Source organism: Brassica napus, chromosome C2, assembly GCF_020379485.1.
Source record: "Brassica napus cultivar Da-Ae chromosome C2, Da-Ae, whole genome shotgun sequence".
NCBI classification, from domain to species: Eukaryota; Viridiplantae; Streptophyta; class Magnoliopsida; order Brassicales; family Brassicaceae; genus Brassica; species Brassica napus.
The window spans coordinates 17,026,064-17,043,955 of NC_063445.1; the positions used below are offsets into that span (position 1 = coordinate 17,026,064).

General features: G+C 30.0%; 2 long non-coding RNA genes across 2 annotated transcripts; both read left to right on the top strand.

The window, feature by feature from the left end:
* The first annotated feature begins 574 nt into the window (after positions 1–574).
* LOC106401363 lies at positions 575–17,612 on the top strand. The gene is made up of 5 exons (XR_007319505.1): positions 575–1,908; positions 2,145–2,192; positions 2,295–6,917; positions 7,011–7,138; positions 16,139–17,612. It is a non-coding gene; the product is annotated as an uncharacterized LOC106401363 (long non-coding RNA).
* On the top strand, positions 14,240–15,359 carry LOC125581796. The gene is made up of 2 exons (XR_007319506.1): positions 14,240–15,037; positions 15,244–15,359. It is a non-coding gene; the product is annotated as an uncharacterized LOC125581796 (long non-coding RNA).
* Positions 17,613–17,892: the final 280 nt, after the last annotated feature.

Sequence of the window (17,892 nt, forward strand, 5' to 3'; positions counted from 1 at the left end):
TAAACTTAATGAATAAAAGAAAAATGATATCTAAAAATATCAAGAATATAAATATAAAACATACAATTTATAAAAATAAATAATCTAATATACTATAAAACGGAAAAATCTTAAACTGAATAGAAAGAAATAAATTTAGGATTTTGTTTTCTTAAAATTTTTATGATGGAGATGAATCAACATTGATATAAAGGCAATGAATCTTTCTGTAAACAGGAACAAATCATGCCGAAATCCATTTAAATAGAGGTTTCTCTTAATTTTCTTCTCTGCAACGAAATATCACATCTCATTAGTTTTATATTTTAAATTTTGGTTGTGTTTTCCTCTCTTGTTTTTGTTCTCTTTTCAAAGCCTATATAGGTCTCCGCTCTTACCATTCAAAGGTACATAATATTTTTTGTTTGCTATCTTTTAATATTTTCTTAGTTTTTACATAATTATTTTATGTTTATTAGTTTGTGTTTTAATAATAATTTTTCTCTTTTGAATATTTTATGTGCTTTGCTTTTGATTTAGTTTGAAATAAAATTTTTATATAAATATGTTCATACACATCTTGTAGATTATTATTGAATACAATTTTCAGATTTATTTTTTATGATATCTTCTTATTAAAATTCTTTGATATTCAAGGAAAATGTTTGTCTTGTTTATAAAGCATTGTTTTAAGATTTGGTATCCTTGGCACCACTAATTTTTGAGTATAATGGTGAATCACATCTATACTATATTAAAAGGGTTATATGAGCATCAGAGAGTGTGTCCACGTAGGACAATTAAATCAGCCAATTACGAAGCTTTAAATTGCCAGGTCATATTCGCATAAGTCTCGCCTAATCCCTAATTTTGTCTAAAGCGATCATCGATCTCATCTCGCTGTTGCTGAATCCGTACGAGACGATCCGTTTGATCTGTTCTCTGGAGCCAGCGTACCAACCGTATTTGAAGTTCGGATCTCCGCCGTTCTTCCTCGCCATGGCCTCCGTGAAGATGCGAAAGGCTAGAGACTTGGCTCTCGTGGTGATCGCGTTCGGAGATTTCTTACGATCGTGGTGGCGTTAGCGATAGTGGCGCTTAAGCCGGAGAGGAAACACGTGGTGATGACGTCGTGCTCTTAGTTCCCTTCGCGGAGAAGAATCGTTGAGTCGGTCGAGGAGGAGGAGGCATCATCGGAGAGGGGATCGAGAATTTCGCCGTTATCGAGTTCGATCTCAACCTGCGCCGCCATCACCAAGTGGAAAGAAAGTGCGAGAAAATGAGAGAGAGAGAAGTTTTTCTTGAGAAAATGTGGAAGAAAGCAGAGTCGTCCCCTCTCTCTCTCTCTCCAACGTTATAAACGATTTGCTCTGTATTATTCATCTTCACCTGAATGAAACTCAAGATCAAGGGAGGATGATCCCCTTTCAAGTATAGTATTTGCCGGAGCTTTGCCGTGGAGTCCGTTGTGGCCGTGCTATTGACGTTTTAGATTTGAATCAGCCTACACGGACCTAACAGCAACAGGGATTCCAGCGGACTAACAGAAGCAGCCGTGGAGAGGCAAGGCAGGGACGAGATTAGCGGCCAGAAATTTGAAAGGAAATCTTCAGAAGAATCAGATAGTAAGATTGTTGGTGAAGAAGAGAAGGAAGATATGTCGCTTGGTAATGGTAGTGGTGGCTCTAACAAGGCGGCTACACATGACAAAGACAGAGATACTTCTCCTTCCCATGAAGGGATAAAACTTTCTCTATGATTGTGCTGTTTAAAATGATCATTTATGCATAGCCTTGGTTTAGTATTTTTGGTTTATAAAAGTCATGACTACAATTCAACAGGGTATTGGAAAGAGCTACTATGGGCAGCTTCGTGTTCTCTCTGGAGGTCAAGCACCTGGTGGGCACACTGCTTTATATGGACCATTCGGTAAGTGTTTAAAATACATTTCAAAATGATGCTTTACATCTTAGTCATATACTTAATTAAGAAAGCAGAGTAGCAGGATCACCCTTATTTCAAAATATGTGCTCTTTTTAGAAGTTTACATTTGATGTCATAATTTTGTGAATCAGTGTCTCGAGTAATCAAATTTGATGTCACCCTAACTTCAAACTTTTCTATTCACATTCCTCAAAACTTATTCTCTCAGTGTTTGCATGCAGGGTGATCCTGCAAGTTTTCATGCTGCTGTAGCAAAGACATGTTTTGAGGTACGGTAATATTCTCAAAACCCCAGACTTTGACTCCCTTTGCATAACAAATTCTTCTGCAGTTTTCTGATTCTAAGTATCTCCACTTTGTTATTCACTCAGCTGAAGAATCAACTCATCACTGCTAGCTATGTTGATGATGAAACATCCATGTAGATGGCTAAGAAATACTTGGATTATGATTCTTGGTGAAGTGACATCTCACAACTTGGATAATTGAGAATGAGGCTCATATCAGCAAGGGGAAAGTGAAGTCTTTCACGCTCTTCCTGTGGTAGCATTCCCTTTTCTTCTGCAGCAGATAATTTATTAGCACAGATTGAATGACTTCAATCTGATGTATTCAAATCATGCAATAATGTGATCAAGAGCTCACATTCACCTTCCGCTTTTTAATATTTATTATGTATCTTTTTTTTGGGAATCATAATAAGCAATAATATTTTACGGTACATATGCATTACAATTACAACCAAAAGAAAATTAAAGAAAAACAGTGAGCATATAAAGTTAGCTTAAAAAGGGACCCCATAGAGAAAATACATTTAAAAATATATAGTAAATTATTAAATAAACAAAATAAAATTGGAACAAATTTAAATAGTAAATATATTTAAGACTCAAACAAATATGTATAATTTTAAATAGTAATGACCACTATTAAATTTTTATGTAGTTTATCTGATTTAATTATATTTCCAGTTAAAATGGATTAAACTTCACAACTTATTACTTATAACTTCATTAAACTCATCAGCAATTTTTAAAAACTAATTCTAACTATTAATATAGTTAAACTAAAACAAACATTAAAATGAATAGTCAAATAAACAGAATTTTTTTTATAGTAAAAAACATGTCGGACGTTCGACAACTGTCTCGCAACGAGCTTCTACCAAGAGATATAAATGTTACTTGCACAGCTCGTGAAGTCCTCTGAAACCGACTTACGTTACACAATGGCGTCGACGCCGGTTCTGGGGTTGGCAGCAGGAGACTCACGTATATACAAGGACCTGGATCTCCAGACGCATACATTTTCCTGATTGGCTTTTATCAACCGTTTCCGTGATCTTATGGATCGATGTCTTGCTAGCGGTAACATCCAGGCACACTACGTGCAAGGAATTCATGAATATTTTCGCAACAACACAATCAATGGCATGCACCATTTACGCGTCTCAGCAGGTGGTTCTTACGCAGATGGTGTAATCATGTTGTGCAGAGGTGAGCGAGCTGTCAGTCATGCCTACATATACATGCTTGGTTGGAGGGAGTCCCCAACTAAATTAGACGAATGCTGGAGGCGAATTAAAACTTCGCTTCATGGTATTGTTGTTACGAGACTCCCGGTTTACATGACGACGTACCAAGAAACAAGAGGTGCTATTACTAGCCTTTGCCAAAGGAACCTGCGGAAGCTCGAGCCACCGGAAAGATGCCATGTCAATGACATGGACAATTACTGCGAGCTTTGCTTATGCTACAAGTAAATCAAGCAGTTCATTGCTATCCTTTGAGATCACATTAGTGTTTTGCAGTTCGTTGTTATATCGAATCGTATTCCATACAAAATCCATGGTAATCGCAGGAAAATTTGATTTCCGGTTTTGGCTGGAAGTTTGCTTTTTGTGGTGGAAAAATTGATTTCGTGGTTTTGACTGAAAATTTTGATTTTCTCTGCTTTGGCCAAAATATTCGATTTTGTGGTTCTTGCGGAAAAAAGAATTTGTTGTTTTAGCGGGCTGGAAATTTTGTGTTTACGATTTTGGAGGGAAGATTCAAGTTCACGGCTTTGGCAAAAATTTTAATTTTGTGATTTTGGCGAAAACTTTTGCTCTTGCGGTTGTGACGGGAAAAAACAATTTTTATTTATTTTGGCAGTAAATTTCAATTTTTTTTTTATTTTATCGAGAAAATACAATTTGCGGTTTTAGAGGAAAAATCTAATTTGATGTTTTAGATGGAAATCCGATTTGCGGTTTAGAGAAAAAAATTAATTTTACGGGTTTGCCGAAAAAATCGACTTTTCGTTTTTTGAAAAAAAACAACTAAAACCTCATTTTCCATAATCAATCTTTAAATATTTTTATAATATTTTTAAAAAGTGTTTTTTCTTCCAAATAGTCATACATTAAAAATAAATATTAAAAACAGAAGATCATATATCATTTTAAATTGGTCAAAACAAGTTTAAATGAGTCAATGTAATATTTGAGGGTCTAAATGAAAAATTCTAATAGATTTATTTTAAAATTAATCTAACGGCATAGCTTTTGAATGGGGTGAGTCTTAATTTTTTTTTTTTGACAAGATGGGATGTGTCTTAAATGGGGTGGGTTTTCCCATTTTAACATCCATATACTCCAATGTAAAGAACATTACCATTAGATTATTTTGGTTTGACATTAGAAGTTCGGTAGCTCATATAAATCTAACACCATGTTATGTTGTTAAAGGTTTCGGGCATTAGTAAATTAATAAAAATGTAGCAATCAATAATGTGAACTTATTATAGTATATATTGTAATCAATCTAAGTATAAAAATATATTTATATTCAGATACAAATTATAAAGTAATTTAAATTTAATTAAAATATATGGAAAATAACCCGGGCGTAGCCCGGGAAAATTTCTAGTCCTTAATAAAGATTATATACAACCTATCTATGGAAATACACTAGGCGTGAATCGAGCGGTGAGTGGCTTAGCGATCTATCAGAAAAATTCGGCCATTAAATGGAGATTAATAGGGAGTTGATTCCATTTTTTCAGGTTTTGACTAAGTGTATATAAAATAAGTAGCTTAGAGCATCTCCAATGGTGTTACCCACCATTGGAGTCCTTAGCCATATTTTAATATTTTTTTTTCTTTTCTGAATAGTTAAGGACTTTGATCCTAATTATATGTCCAATGGTGTTACCCACCATTGGAGTCCTTAGCCATATTTTAATATTTTTTTTCTTTTCTGAATAGTTAAGGACTTTGATCCTAATTATATGTCCAATGGTGTTACTACTATGAAGATCTTATAATTTTTTTTTTTTTTAAGAAATTAAAAATTATGAAAGTTGCAAAACATTAAAATTGAAAATTCATTTATTGAATGATTAAATGCAAACATACAATAATTATTCATCTTGAAAGCGAGATTTAATGAAGCAGTATGGATATTATTTGCAAACTCCTACTAATTTCACACGAGGCAGAGATGAAGGATAATTTAATCCACTAACCTCACAGGGCTCTCTCGAGTTCAGCCACACGCATAAGCAGCATTCTCACCTCGTCCTGCAGCATTCTCACCTCGTCCTGAACATACATCATACAGTTATTACAGAACTATAGTCCTACCCACATATAAGTAAAGTCCTAAAGACATAACAGATCACTCATCACTCACCTTAACTGCCTGGCACTCTCTCAGAAGCTTCGCCTGCTCGTGATACCGTTCTTTGAGCCTCTCAACTTCTTCATGAATAGCCGTAACCCATGGTTGCCTGAAATGCAGCCCATCATTCTGCAAAAAAAGATAAACATTTGTCAGAATATGAACCATAAAAATAACCAGATTAATTACAGTACATACCTCAAAGTCTTTGCAGATAAAGTATCTTTTTCCCGGGAGGTAGTCGTACGTATCATCTTCATCAACGGTTTCTTTCGTGATTGATCCACAGGGGCAAATTTTGGGAATCCCCTGTTGCGCATTTGCAACAAAATCGATCATGTTGTAGTACTCTTTTTGTGCTTTCTTATCGCGAAGTTCTTCCTCCATTTCAAAACCTGCAAGGAAAATCATGTTATCAGATTCATAATTAGCTATAAGGATAGCTTAACACAAATGGTTTCAACTATCCCGAACCCGTAATCGATTTACAAATCAATCTCGAACCGTAAAATTATTTATAACTCTTCACGGAACGTAAATCAATCCAGAAGTCAATCCCAACTCAATTTCAAACCCTATATCTATTAAAACCATACGATAGAACTCTCAAACAACAAAGAACCGATTCGAGATGCAGAAAATAACAAACCTAGACGAAAACCGTAAATCGAAAAAAATCCCCAATTCGATTTGAAACCTAAAATCGATTTTTACCACACGATAGAACCCTAGAACTGACTAATCAACATGCATCAACACCTAATCCAAAAATATTGAGTTAAGAGCACGCGATTTACCTTCACCGTTTCACGATCTCTGAATCGCCTTTCGCCTTCGGGAGAGTTTTTTTTTCGAGACGGAGAAAGAGAATGAATGTTTTTTTCCACATACGAAACACAACCCCTACCACGACCACTCCCGCCTTGCCACGTGATTAAGGATTTGATCCTTAAACCCCTTAGTTTAGGATCAATCCTTCGGTTACGACATTTTAAAATTATTTTTTTAATTGCTTTTACCTAAGTTATCGCGCTTAGGATTCATCACGAACCCGCGTTGCGGGTGCTCTTACGGGAAGGAAAAAATTAAGGATAAGATGGTTTGATGATTGGATAGGAATCAGCCTAACATGTCTCGAGTTCGCGTTTGGTATAGTGTGTTTTGACTTTTTGTGTTTGTTTTAAATGAGTGGTATAAAAAAATAAAAATAAAAAAAATAAAAAAAAATAAATGAGTGGTGTAATCGTAAATACACTCATCTTCTCCATGATTTGTTTAGGTTTCCTGCAACTTTTTTTGCCATCGTCAACAATTGAATTGTCAAAATAAACTGTATGAGTTTGTTCGTGTTGTTTTGCATCAATTCCACATATGTATTCTTCAATATTTGATTTAAACTAAAAAATAATATTTTTGTTGATACAGTTTTCTTGCCGAACATAGTGAAAACGCCACATGAAGCTTCCGTCTGCCGCTCCGTCGGTTGTTAATCGGGATCCACAGTTCGGTTTTGAACATGGCACACAACCATTAAATATTTGATCTCAATTGAGGTAATTTAATACATTTTATAAAATCCAATGATAATCTAGGATCTGTTTATTATTGACGTGTCATAAGATAAAATTTAAAATTATTTTAAAAAATATTCTCTCCGTTCCTAAAAGATAGACTTTTTAGTATTTTCACGCATATTAAGAAAATACATTAAACTACCATAATAAATGTATCGTTTTCGGTAATTCTCAGTTTTCAATAACTTTTAACCAATAGTAATTTAATAAAGTCAATTAATTTTTTTTGAAGTTTACAACTTTTTCATAGAAAACACAAAAAATACATCTTTTTGAAACATACTTTTTTCTAAAAAAATCTATAATTAAAGAATTAAGGAACAGATGGAGTATAATATAAAGCCTATGAATTAAGAGGATTGGGCAGTTGCCCAATAATTTCAATGGAAAAACTAATTTAAAATGAGTCAACCGAAAGCTATGTGAAACTTCAGTCTAAACCTAGTTCCTAAGATGATTGGATAATGTTATATGTTTGGTGTAGATGAAATTTCCTAGCGATCAAAAAAATTAGATACAAACATATCATAATCATCACTAACTCCTCTAATGGTATCACCCATTCCAACCGTGATGATACCTACAAAAAAACATCTCCTCCTTTAACTGTCTCATCCCTTCAAACAAGTAATGAAATCAACAACACAAAACATTTCCTACCCTATACCACCTGATGACATGGCAAGTTACCCATTGCTGCTGATGTTGGTCCTAGTACTGGTCCGATCAAAAGAACCCATAAATTTATAGTCCCAACATCATAGTGGTTACATTTTGCTCATGTTTCAACTCGGGGATAAGAAAACCGAAGAGAGAAACATGAAGACAAGAGCTACCTGATTTGGGTTTGATGAGGTTTGATGTGGCTAGAAGTCGGTTATGCCAACTAAAGTGCATGAGAAGTGTGCTTACAACCGTTCCCATTAATTGTGTGAATTTGACTGAAATGACCAATACAAGGAAGATAATTAACCAGGTTCCTTGAATACAAGTTGGTGATCTCTTTTACTTTTAGGGTGGGATGTGCCCAATTTGGCTTCACATGAAGATGTTCGCTCGAATCGACTATATGTTGGCTAAACACAATGCACCACAATATCATGTGGCTACAAGTGTAATAACATCATGACAATATACTGGTGAAATATAAGGCCTTAAATTTTTGATATATACGGGAAAAAGTGCAATGGTTAACATTGGTCAAGAAGTTGATCAAAAACTTGAAAGGGAAAACCTGCGTTGGCAGCAAATAAAGGGAAAGTGAATAAACTTTGTCTCAAATCACTTTAAGTTGATTCTCGTTTCTTTTACTTGCTTCCAACGCATGGTTTTCCATTCCAATTTTATGATCAATAGATTGGCCCTTATTATCCATTCCATCATGTCTTGTATATATCAAATTTTCAAGGTCTTCTGTTTTATCATTGTAGTGCTATGATGTCACTATACTTGTAGCCAATGAACTTCTGTTGCACCGTGTTTGACCGCCATATAGTTACTACCAGTGACCATCTTGAATGTGAAGTCGAACTAAGCACACATTCTCCCAAAAGTAAAAGATACCGCCTACTTGTATTCCGTGAACCTTGAAAATTATATTCTTTAACACCCAATTTCCTACATTAACTGAGAGTGTTTTTAATCACATCTTTCATGCACTTAAGTTGACATAACCGACGTCTAACCTCATCAAACCGCATCAAAACCAAATCAACTAGCTCTTGTTTTCATGTTTATCTCTCTGCTTCACTTATCAATGAGTTGAAACATTGGCAAGATGTTACCACTTTGCTGTTGGATCTATAGGGTTTCGGCTTTTTCATGCTCATTTCCAAGTTTTGTGAACCCTTTAGTCGTCCACAATTTTCTTTCGATTTGGACCAACACTAGGACCAACATCCACATAAATGGAATATTTGGTTGTGTCAACTAGGACCAACATCCAATTAGACGAGGAAGTGTTTTGTTTCTGATTCCATTAATGGTTTGAAGGGAGGAAATGTTGTCTTGTGGTTATTATAAAAAAGTTAGAAGGGATGATATCACTTGAGGAGATGGTGACGACGATGTGTTTTTATCTGATTTTAATCATCGTCAGAAAATTCCGGTCACCAACTTTTCATAGGTTTAGCCTTAGTTGGACTAAATATGTCCATTGCAAAAGGTAAATCATGTAATTCGATTAAAAATAATAGTTAATAACCATCAAATTAGAGTAAAACACAATAAAAACAAAAAAAAAATGCATATCAAAAACTAAGTATATACAATCAAATAGAAAGTGTTTAATAAATTTTTAACTATATGAAAATAGTAAATATAAGTTTTGGGAAGGAGGAAAATTTAAAATAAATGAGTAATTATAAACTAATTAAAGTATATGTCGTGAGAATCTTTACAAAATGCTTGATAACATTTTCAAAGGCTGCCTTCATGCAAAACACTCATATATCTTAACTATCAAAAATATTATTTAAAATTAAGAGCATACATAAATTATCACACCAAATAAGAAAAATAGTTAAATAATTTGATATATAAGCTATTTATAATTTTTAAGATCATATTTAAGTAATTATATAGAAAGATAGTGAAAATTCAATGATTTTACAATATAACTAAATTGAAAAGAACATTAAAACAAAATATTTAAATTGATAGTGAATATATTTTAATTTTTTTTTGGAATATTAATAATTAAATTGGTATTTTCACTTGATTTATTAAATTTAGATAACAGTTATATTATTTGACTATGAGGTGGATAAGATTGTGGTTGATGATTTCATAATTGCAGTTTTGCGTGTTATTTATAATATATGCAAAATAATTATCTGAGATGAATTCAACGAACACATTATCTCATTTCTAGTATAAAAGTATTAAAATTAAATTAAACCAGTGTGAAATGTGTTGGGTTTCTTATTTTAATTTAAATCACTAAAATTTAACTAAACATCTGAGACCAAAATAAACGAGTTATATATATTAAAAAATAAGAATATAACATATATTATAGTTATAGAATATTAAAAGTTGTATATAGACATATTTTATTTTGTCAAATCTTAAACTATTTTTAGTTAACATAATACATTGACTACTTTATTTACAGTAAAATATTATTTTAACACCGACTCATCGTCTCTCTAGAATGGTTAGCTACATACTTGCATCAAAATGTTGAATTAAACCGAATTAAAGTAAATAATAAAATCAAGTAAGCTGTTGAAACATTTAATAAAATAAATACGGAAGAAAATACTTTTAAAAGTCAATAAACAAAAATAAACCGCAACGAAAAGTCATGTAAACAAAAGATAAAAACATGATCTTTCCAAGATACAAGACCCATATGTTCGTCATGCTCACATGCAAGAGAATAACGAGGGTGAGTAAAAAAAAAGTCACTCAATGAAATATGTGATGCTAGACATGCAAACTAATGGCTCAATAATAGAACTCCCACTGTAACATGAAACAAACACTACAAAAAAACATTGATTTTGAAACTACCATTTGCAACTACAATAGTAGTTATAAAAATTAGCGACCAGCATCTAACTATTTTGCAACTTTAGCGCTACTACATGTATTTTGTTATAAGTTTGCAAATTTGCGACTAAAACGTGTAGTTGCAATTTTGTTGCTTATTTGAAAGCAATTTGAGACTCTTTTGCGACTAAATAAGAAAGTAACAAAATAAATGCAAATCGACAACTAATTAGTGACTATTTGTCTAGTTGCATGGACTATGGTTTTTAGTTTGCCACTGTTTTGCTACTATGAGAATGACGGAGTCACAAACTAGTGGCAAATATATATACATGTATACATTTATATTTAAATTATTGCTGTGTGAAAGCCGAATGATACAAGTGAAAATGTTATAGTTGTATATAGTCAAGTTAAAATCAAGAGATAAAGAATGTCTTTTTCTAGTTTGTGACTATCTTGACACTATATACCTAAATGAGTCACAAAGTAGTGGTAGATTATGCCACTAATTTGCGACTACATTTGTATTTACTCATTAAACCTTTGCATAACATAATTTTACAAAATGATTAACTATTAATTATAAGAAAATAATCTAACAAATCCAAAAAAACTAATTTATTTTGTATAAACTAGACTCACTCATGATATTTGGATATTAACTCAAGATCATAAAACAAGTTTAACAAATCCAAAAAACTAATTTATTATGTGATATCTTATATATTTTACTATGTATTTGGTATATAAGAAAGTTATTTTTAAAATATAACATTGTAAAATGATCGTAAGTTTAATTTGGGGTTTAGGGTAAATGTTTGTCTCTGTTTTGTCACTGCAAACTCCAACGAGTTACAAATTAGTTGTAATATTTGCCACATTTTTGAAACCACAGTATTTCGCAACTTACTGGCGACCCCGTAAAGTAGTTACCAAATAGTTGCAAACTAGGATAAGTTCCGCGCCTTGTGCGGGATTAAGTTATTATTTTTATTATATTTTGGAGAATGAAATAATAGTTTGGCTTCATTTGGATTAGGGGTGTTCAATCCGGATATCGGGTTGGTTTCGGTTCGGTTCGATTTTTTTTGGTATTTCGGTTAGTAAAATATAACTATTATTCTAAATCCATATTTACTTTGACTTTAGTCTTTCACATACTTTTGAAAGATTTCAACTGGACGACTAAATTGATCAGCTAATCTTGTTACTTTAAATCATTAGTATATATATATATATATATATATATATATATATATATTATTTAGTTTGAATATTTATTAAAAAAAAATTCATATGCGTTATATTTTATGATCATTTGTAACTTATTATAACAAAAAAATAATCTATTGATCACAAAATTTTCAGAGTGGAAATCTTCAAATTTCTAATAATATATAGATGTTTCGAAAAATTCAAAATATAACATATAAGAAATGTTTTTATTATATATTTAATGTGATTTTTTAATATCTTTCAATAATATAAAATTAAAAAAAAAGAACTAAGATACCAAAATTGTTATCAAATATTTATTATTCATTATAATTAATTTTCATATATACATTAATCATATTAGGTAATTTCGTAGCTTCTAATGAAGGAAAGTGCAAAAAAAAATTTGGTAGATTATTTATCAATTCGATAGTTAGTTTAATAAAAAATATAATGTAAGTTAAGATGGACCAACCTATTTTTCTAAGAATAGTATATTTTATATAGTCATTTATTAAATGAGAATTTATAATCATACAGTTCTATGATCATTCATATCGTTTTATAACTGAATATTTAAATCATCGATAACAAAATTTTCAATGTGAAATCTTTAATAAGTTTATAATTTATAAATGTTTTTGAAAATTCATTGAAAGTTTTAATATTAAAATATTTATGTAATCTTATGGTATATAGTTTAATCTATATATATATATATATGTTTTATTATTAAATGATATCTTTTACTCATATGGTTTTAAAATCATGTGTATCTTCTTATAATATTAAATAAAAGTTAATATTAATACAGTTTTATGATCATTTGTAACTTATTTTGACAAAAAAAATAATCTATTGATCACAAAATTTTCAGAGTGTGGATCTTCAAATTTCTAATAATTTATAGACGTTTTGAAAAATTCAAAATATAACATATAAGAAAAATAATAAATGTTTTTATTATATATTTACTGTAATTTTTAATATCTTTTAATAATATAAAATTAAAAAAAGAACTAAGATACAAAAATTGTTATCAAATATTTATTATTCATAATAATTAATTTTCACATATACGTTAATCATATTTGGTAATTTTGTAGCTTTTATTTAAGGAAAGTGCAAAACATTTTTTGGTACGTTATTTATCAATTCGATAGTTAGTTTAATAAAAAGTATAATATAAGTTAAGATGGACCAACCTATTTTTCTAAGAATAGTATATTTTGTATAGTTATTTATTAAATAAGAATTTATAATCATACGGTTCTATGATCATTCATATCGTTTTATAACAAAATATTTAAATCATCGATAACAAAATTTTCAATCTGAAATATTTAATAAGTTTATAATTTATAATTTTTCTTGAAAATTCATTGAAAGTTTTAATATTAAAATATTTATGTAATCTTATGGTATATAGTGTTTAATCTATATATATATATATATTTATTTTATTATTAAATGATATTTTTTACTCATATGGTTTTAAAATCATGTGTATTTTCTTATAATAAAAAATGTTAAACCATTGATCATTAATTTTTAACATAATAATTTTAATAGTTTTAGTCATTTATTGTCGTTTTTAAAAATTCAAAATATAACATATACGAAAAAATCTAAATTTTACTTTTATAGCTAATTTGATTGTTTAATTTATTTTAATAATATAAAATTAAACAAAAATGATGGAGGAGATATAAATTGTTATCAAATCTTTATTATTAAAATCATTAATTGTCATATATATATTAGCCATTTATGGTAATTCCGTAGGTTTTATTTAAGGAAAGAAAATAGCATATCATATCATTATATCATATAGTTTGACCAACTTATGTATCTAACAACATATAAAAATCGAATGTGGACCTACTTATTTTTCAATTGAATGTAATTGACTACCTAATTGAGTGCCACATATGCATTGAGGTCTTTTTAATTAATACAAAATTGAGATTACATCTTTTCAAATGTTCCTCAATTAATATATAGGGGATCCTGCCATTATGATTATATTACTATTCTTGCCTCAGTTCTAGTATTCACATTTGCAACATTGCGAGTCTTTTGGCCGTTTCGTATTATTTTCCATATAAGTTAAAGAATCTGTTTAGGTTTACAATGCAAAATGGTTACAAGAATCGGATTTTATAATTTTCTGCTTGTTCAAATTTTTTCGTAGTTTTGCATTTTATTATCTAACTGGTTTCGTAATTCCTTTCCTCTCCAATGCTTATGGAAAAGTCGATATATAGCTAAGTAAGAATGAAATAGAATAACATGTTTATTTATTTTATTATCGCCACATCGTGTTTGATCATCTATTGTGCATTTAAGATATATTTCCTAACACTACAAAAAAAAAGTGTGAATTACATCACATAAATTATATCACAAAAATAAATGATGCTATTTTAAATTACTTATTTACAAATGATGTGAATATACCTATTTTTAAATCAATTATAATAACTGATGTTTTATTAATTAATTTAACATCATTTCAGAAAAATGATATTATTTTTTTTGTTAATTTGTATCACTTAAATGAAATTGATGCTATCATATAAATTTATATCGATTAAATAACTGATGCATTTATTATTTTAGTTAACATCAGTTATTAACATGATACATAATTTAGATCAATTAGAAAACTGATGCTAACAAAAATTTATAATAATCCTTTTCTTTAACATCAATTTAATAAAATGATGTTATTTTATTTTAATTTGCATCAGTTAAAATATTTGAGCTAGTAAAAAAATAATTTATATCGAGAACAAAATTTGTAAAACTACAATATTATTATAGAATAAACACATAACTATTAAAAAGTAGCAAATGTGATTGTTACAATCCCCCAAAAATAGGAACCACCATTACAAGTTCAAATAGAGTAAACCACTTAAACCCAATGTAATTAGAGAAGTAGTTATTATTCTTTTCTGTGAAGATCTTCCTATTCGTCACACTCTCTCAAATCTCTTTCATCAGTTTTTTTGTTCTCTGTTATTTGATTAAAAGCATTTTCTCAACATGAATCAAGTATTCTTATATGAATCATGATGATTATGATTGTGTTTCTGTTTATAGAAGATTTGAAAGGAAGATTTTGCTTTTCTTAAAAATCTGATGAAAAATTCTTGATAGGTATTATTTCCTTTTTCTCCATACATTGTCAGGATCTTAGATTGTGATGACGTCTAAGTGTATATATATATAGACAGACACGCTGATGCTAGTGTACTGCAGATGATGAGACAGGAAGTTTCTAGGGTTCTTGGTATAAAGATTTTAACATTTGGAATGAATCACATAACTCTATGTCCTAAAGATTGGCACTGTTGTTCTGTCAGGTTTCAGAAGCAATTGGATTTGATCATGTTTCTTTGTTGTCTGCTACTTAGGAGTAACAAGCTCCACGCCATTATCATTTTCCATGGCCAATTGAAGACAAAATGAAGAAGAAGAAGAAGAAGAAGAAGAAGAAGAAGAAGAAGAAGAAGAAGAAGAAGAAGAAGAATTTATTGAAGAAACTGCTATGGCCAATTCTTTTAACTATTTTTACAAGTTTTTTTCTTTCTTTCTTTGAATTCATTTTCCAGTCTTATTTGTGAGGCTTCTCCTTTTCTTCTTCGTTAAATTTTCACAGGAACAAAAAAATAAAAAATGCTTAATTAAAAGATTTTTATTTTTATTTATTGAGATAAATTTAAACATTGTACAAGCGATGGCAGTATTTTAAATAGATAATTATAAATGGGACAACTGCTAATCCATTTAATTTTTAATATTATTATTAATAAATAATATAATAATTGTAATAAATTATTTTAACTGTTAAAAATATATCACATCAGTTGTTAATAATGATTTAAATAATTTAAGTCGATTAGTTTAATTGATACTAATACTAACATCATTTAACTCAATTGATATAAGAGTTAACATCATTGTTTATAACCGTTACATTTTAACATCACTAAAACTAAATGATGAAAATATTATTATTTCTTACATCAATTATTAATGAAATGATACAAATTATTTGCATCACCACTTTCAGAGTCATTTTTTTAAGTGATGCGAAATTCTTTTACATCATTTATAACTAATGCAAATATTAAAAATAAATGATTTAAATTGATCTTTTTTTTGTAGTGTAAGTATTATGAGATTCTGTAATATATATAGGATGAACTGCAGGTAGGAATGCATAATAAATCTCTTAAATATTTGTCTATTGTTCAGATATATTCTGATGATGAGACTGTTCTTGAAGCTGCTTCTCGTGAAGTAATGGAAGAAACAAGACAGGAGTTAAAGGAATAACACGAGTATGTTTTCTGTGCCAGCATAGATACTTCATCACAAGTAGAGAAAGTTCTCAAGTTACAAAAAAAAAAGTAGAGAAAGTTTTGTATAGATTAGATTGGATTATCTTTTAGTGTTTGGCTGTTTTATACAAAATCAATTGAGTTAGGAAATTTAGATTGGATTGTCTTTTAATGTCCTATTGTTTATGTAAGCATATTTTGAACTACTTGATTCCGATGTTTTTAATTAATAAAGTTTAATTATAAATGTTTTTCATTTACAATTAATTATTTGCTTATAAATTCAAATATAAATTAAAATTTTAATTTTTGTAAAATAAAATAATAAATATCAGTGCAGTCCCTAAGTAGTTGCTAATATTTGAAACGACTGTGTAACTCCAAATACCATGTGGTTGCATATGAGTCGCACTTTTTTGTCACAACTTTATCACTAATGAACTAAAAACCCCAACTACATTGTCGTTATGGATATTACCACGAAATTGTAACTTAATTTATGATTTCCAATGTAGTTATACATTAGTCACAAAATTAGCTACTTATTGTGAAGTCTCACAGTAGTTGCTATTTGGCAACCAATTTGCGACTACAATTATTTGCGACGAGTTGTTTCTTACTTCAACCCGTAGTTGCAAAAAGGTAACAAAAGTCATATTTGTGACTATTTTGTCACTATATATGTAGTGTGGCAAAATCAGTGTTTTATTGTAGTGAAACACAGTACCTATCGTACCTCAACTTGGCTGATAATACATAAACACTCTCTGCACACTGTATTTTCTCATAAGAATATATGTATATATGTAAGTATCGCTAGTACAATAGTCCATCTTTGTACCCCTCCCCCCGCAATCCGTTCGTCGACAAATATCTTTGTACCTCCGCAATCTATTCGTTGCGACTGATACTAACGTCTTTGTACCCCTGAAATCTACCCGTCGGCGACTAATAATAACGTACTAGAACTTGACTCGCGCTCCCGCGCGGATGTTTGATTTAACTTGTGTTTAACGTAAACTCATAAACTGCTGGTTTTTATAAAAAAATTCCATGTACAATGTCTGAGTGTAGAAAACTTCCTTTTAAAAGCTTAATATCTTCTAAATAGCTTTCAAATGCTGGTCATTCTTCTGGTTCCGAAACCATCTTCACCAACTGAGAACAATCCGTTGCAAATATTTGCACATAATATTATATTATAAATTTTATAACTTGATGCAACTGATGACAATATATATATATATATATAACTTGATGCAACTTGATGTAATATAGGAATATCGATTTGGTTAGATAAGTTTCGGTATTGTAATTAATTAGTCTAAATTAATTTTAAATGCAGTCGCAGAATATGTAAATAAAAAGAAATAAAAAAAGTAAATATTTAATTTATTGTAAATGCAATAGTTAAATGTAAATAAAAGAAGTACTAAAATACTGATATCTATTTTTCCAAACAATTCTCATTTATACTGCTAACTATGTTTCCAAATAGTGCCAAAAAATACTTCAGTTTTAATAATATAGATCTATACCCCCACAATCACCCTAAAAGCCGGCTTACGCAACATCTTTATGCATCTGTAATCTTTACAAAAAGCGGCTTACCCAAACGTCTATGTACACCCACAATCTCCACAAATGGACTATATTTATACATACATA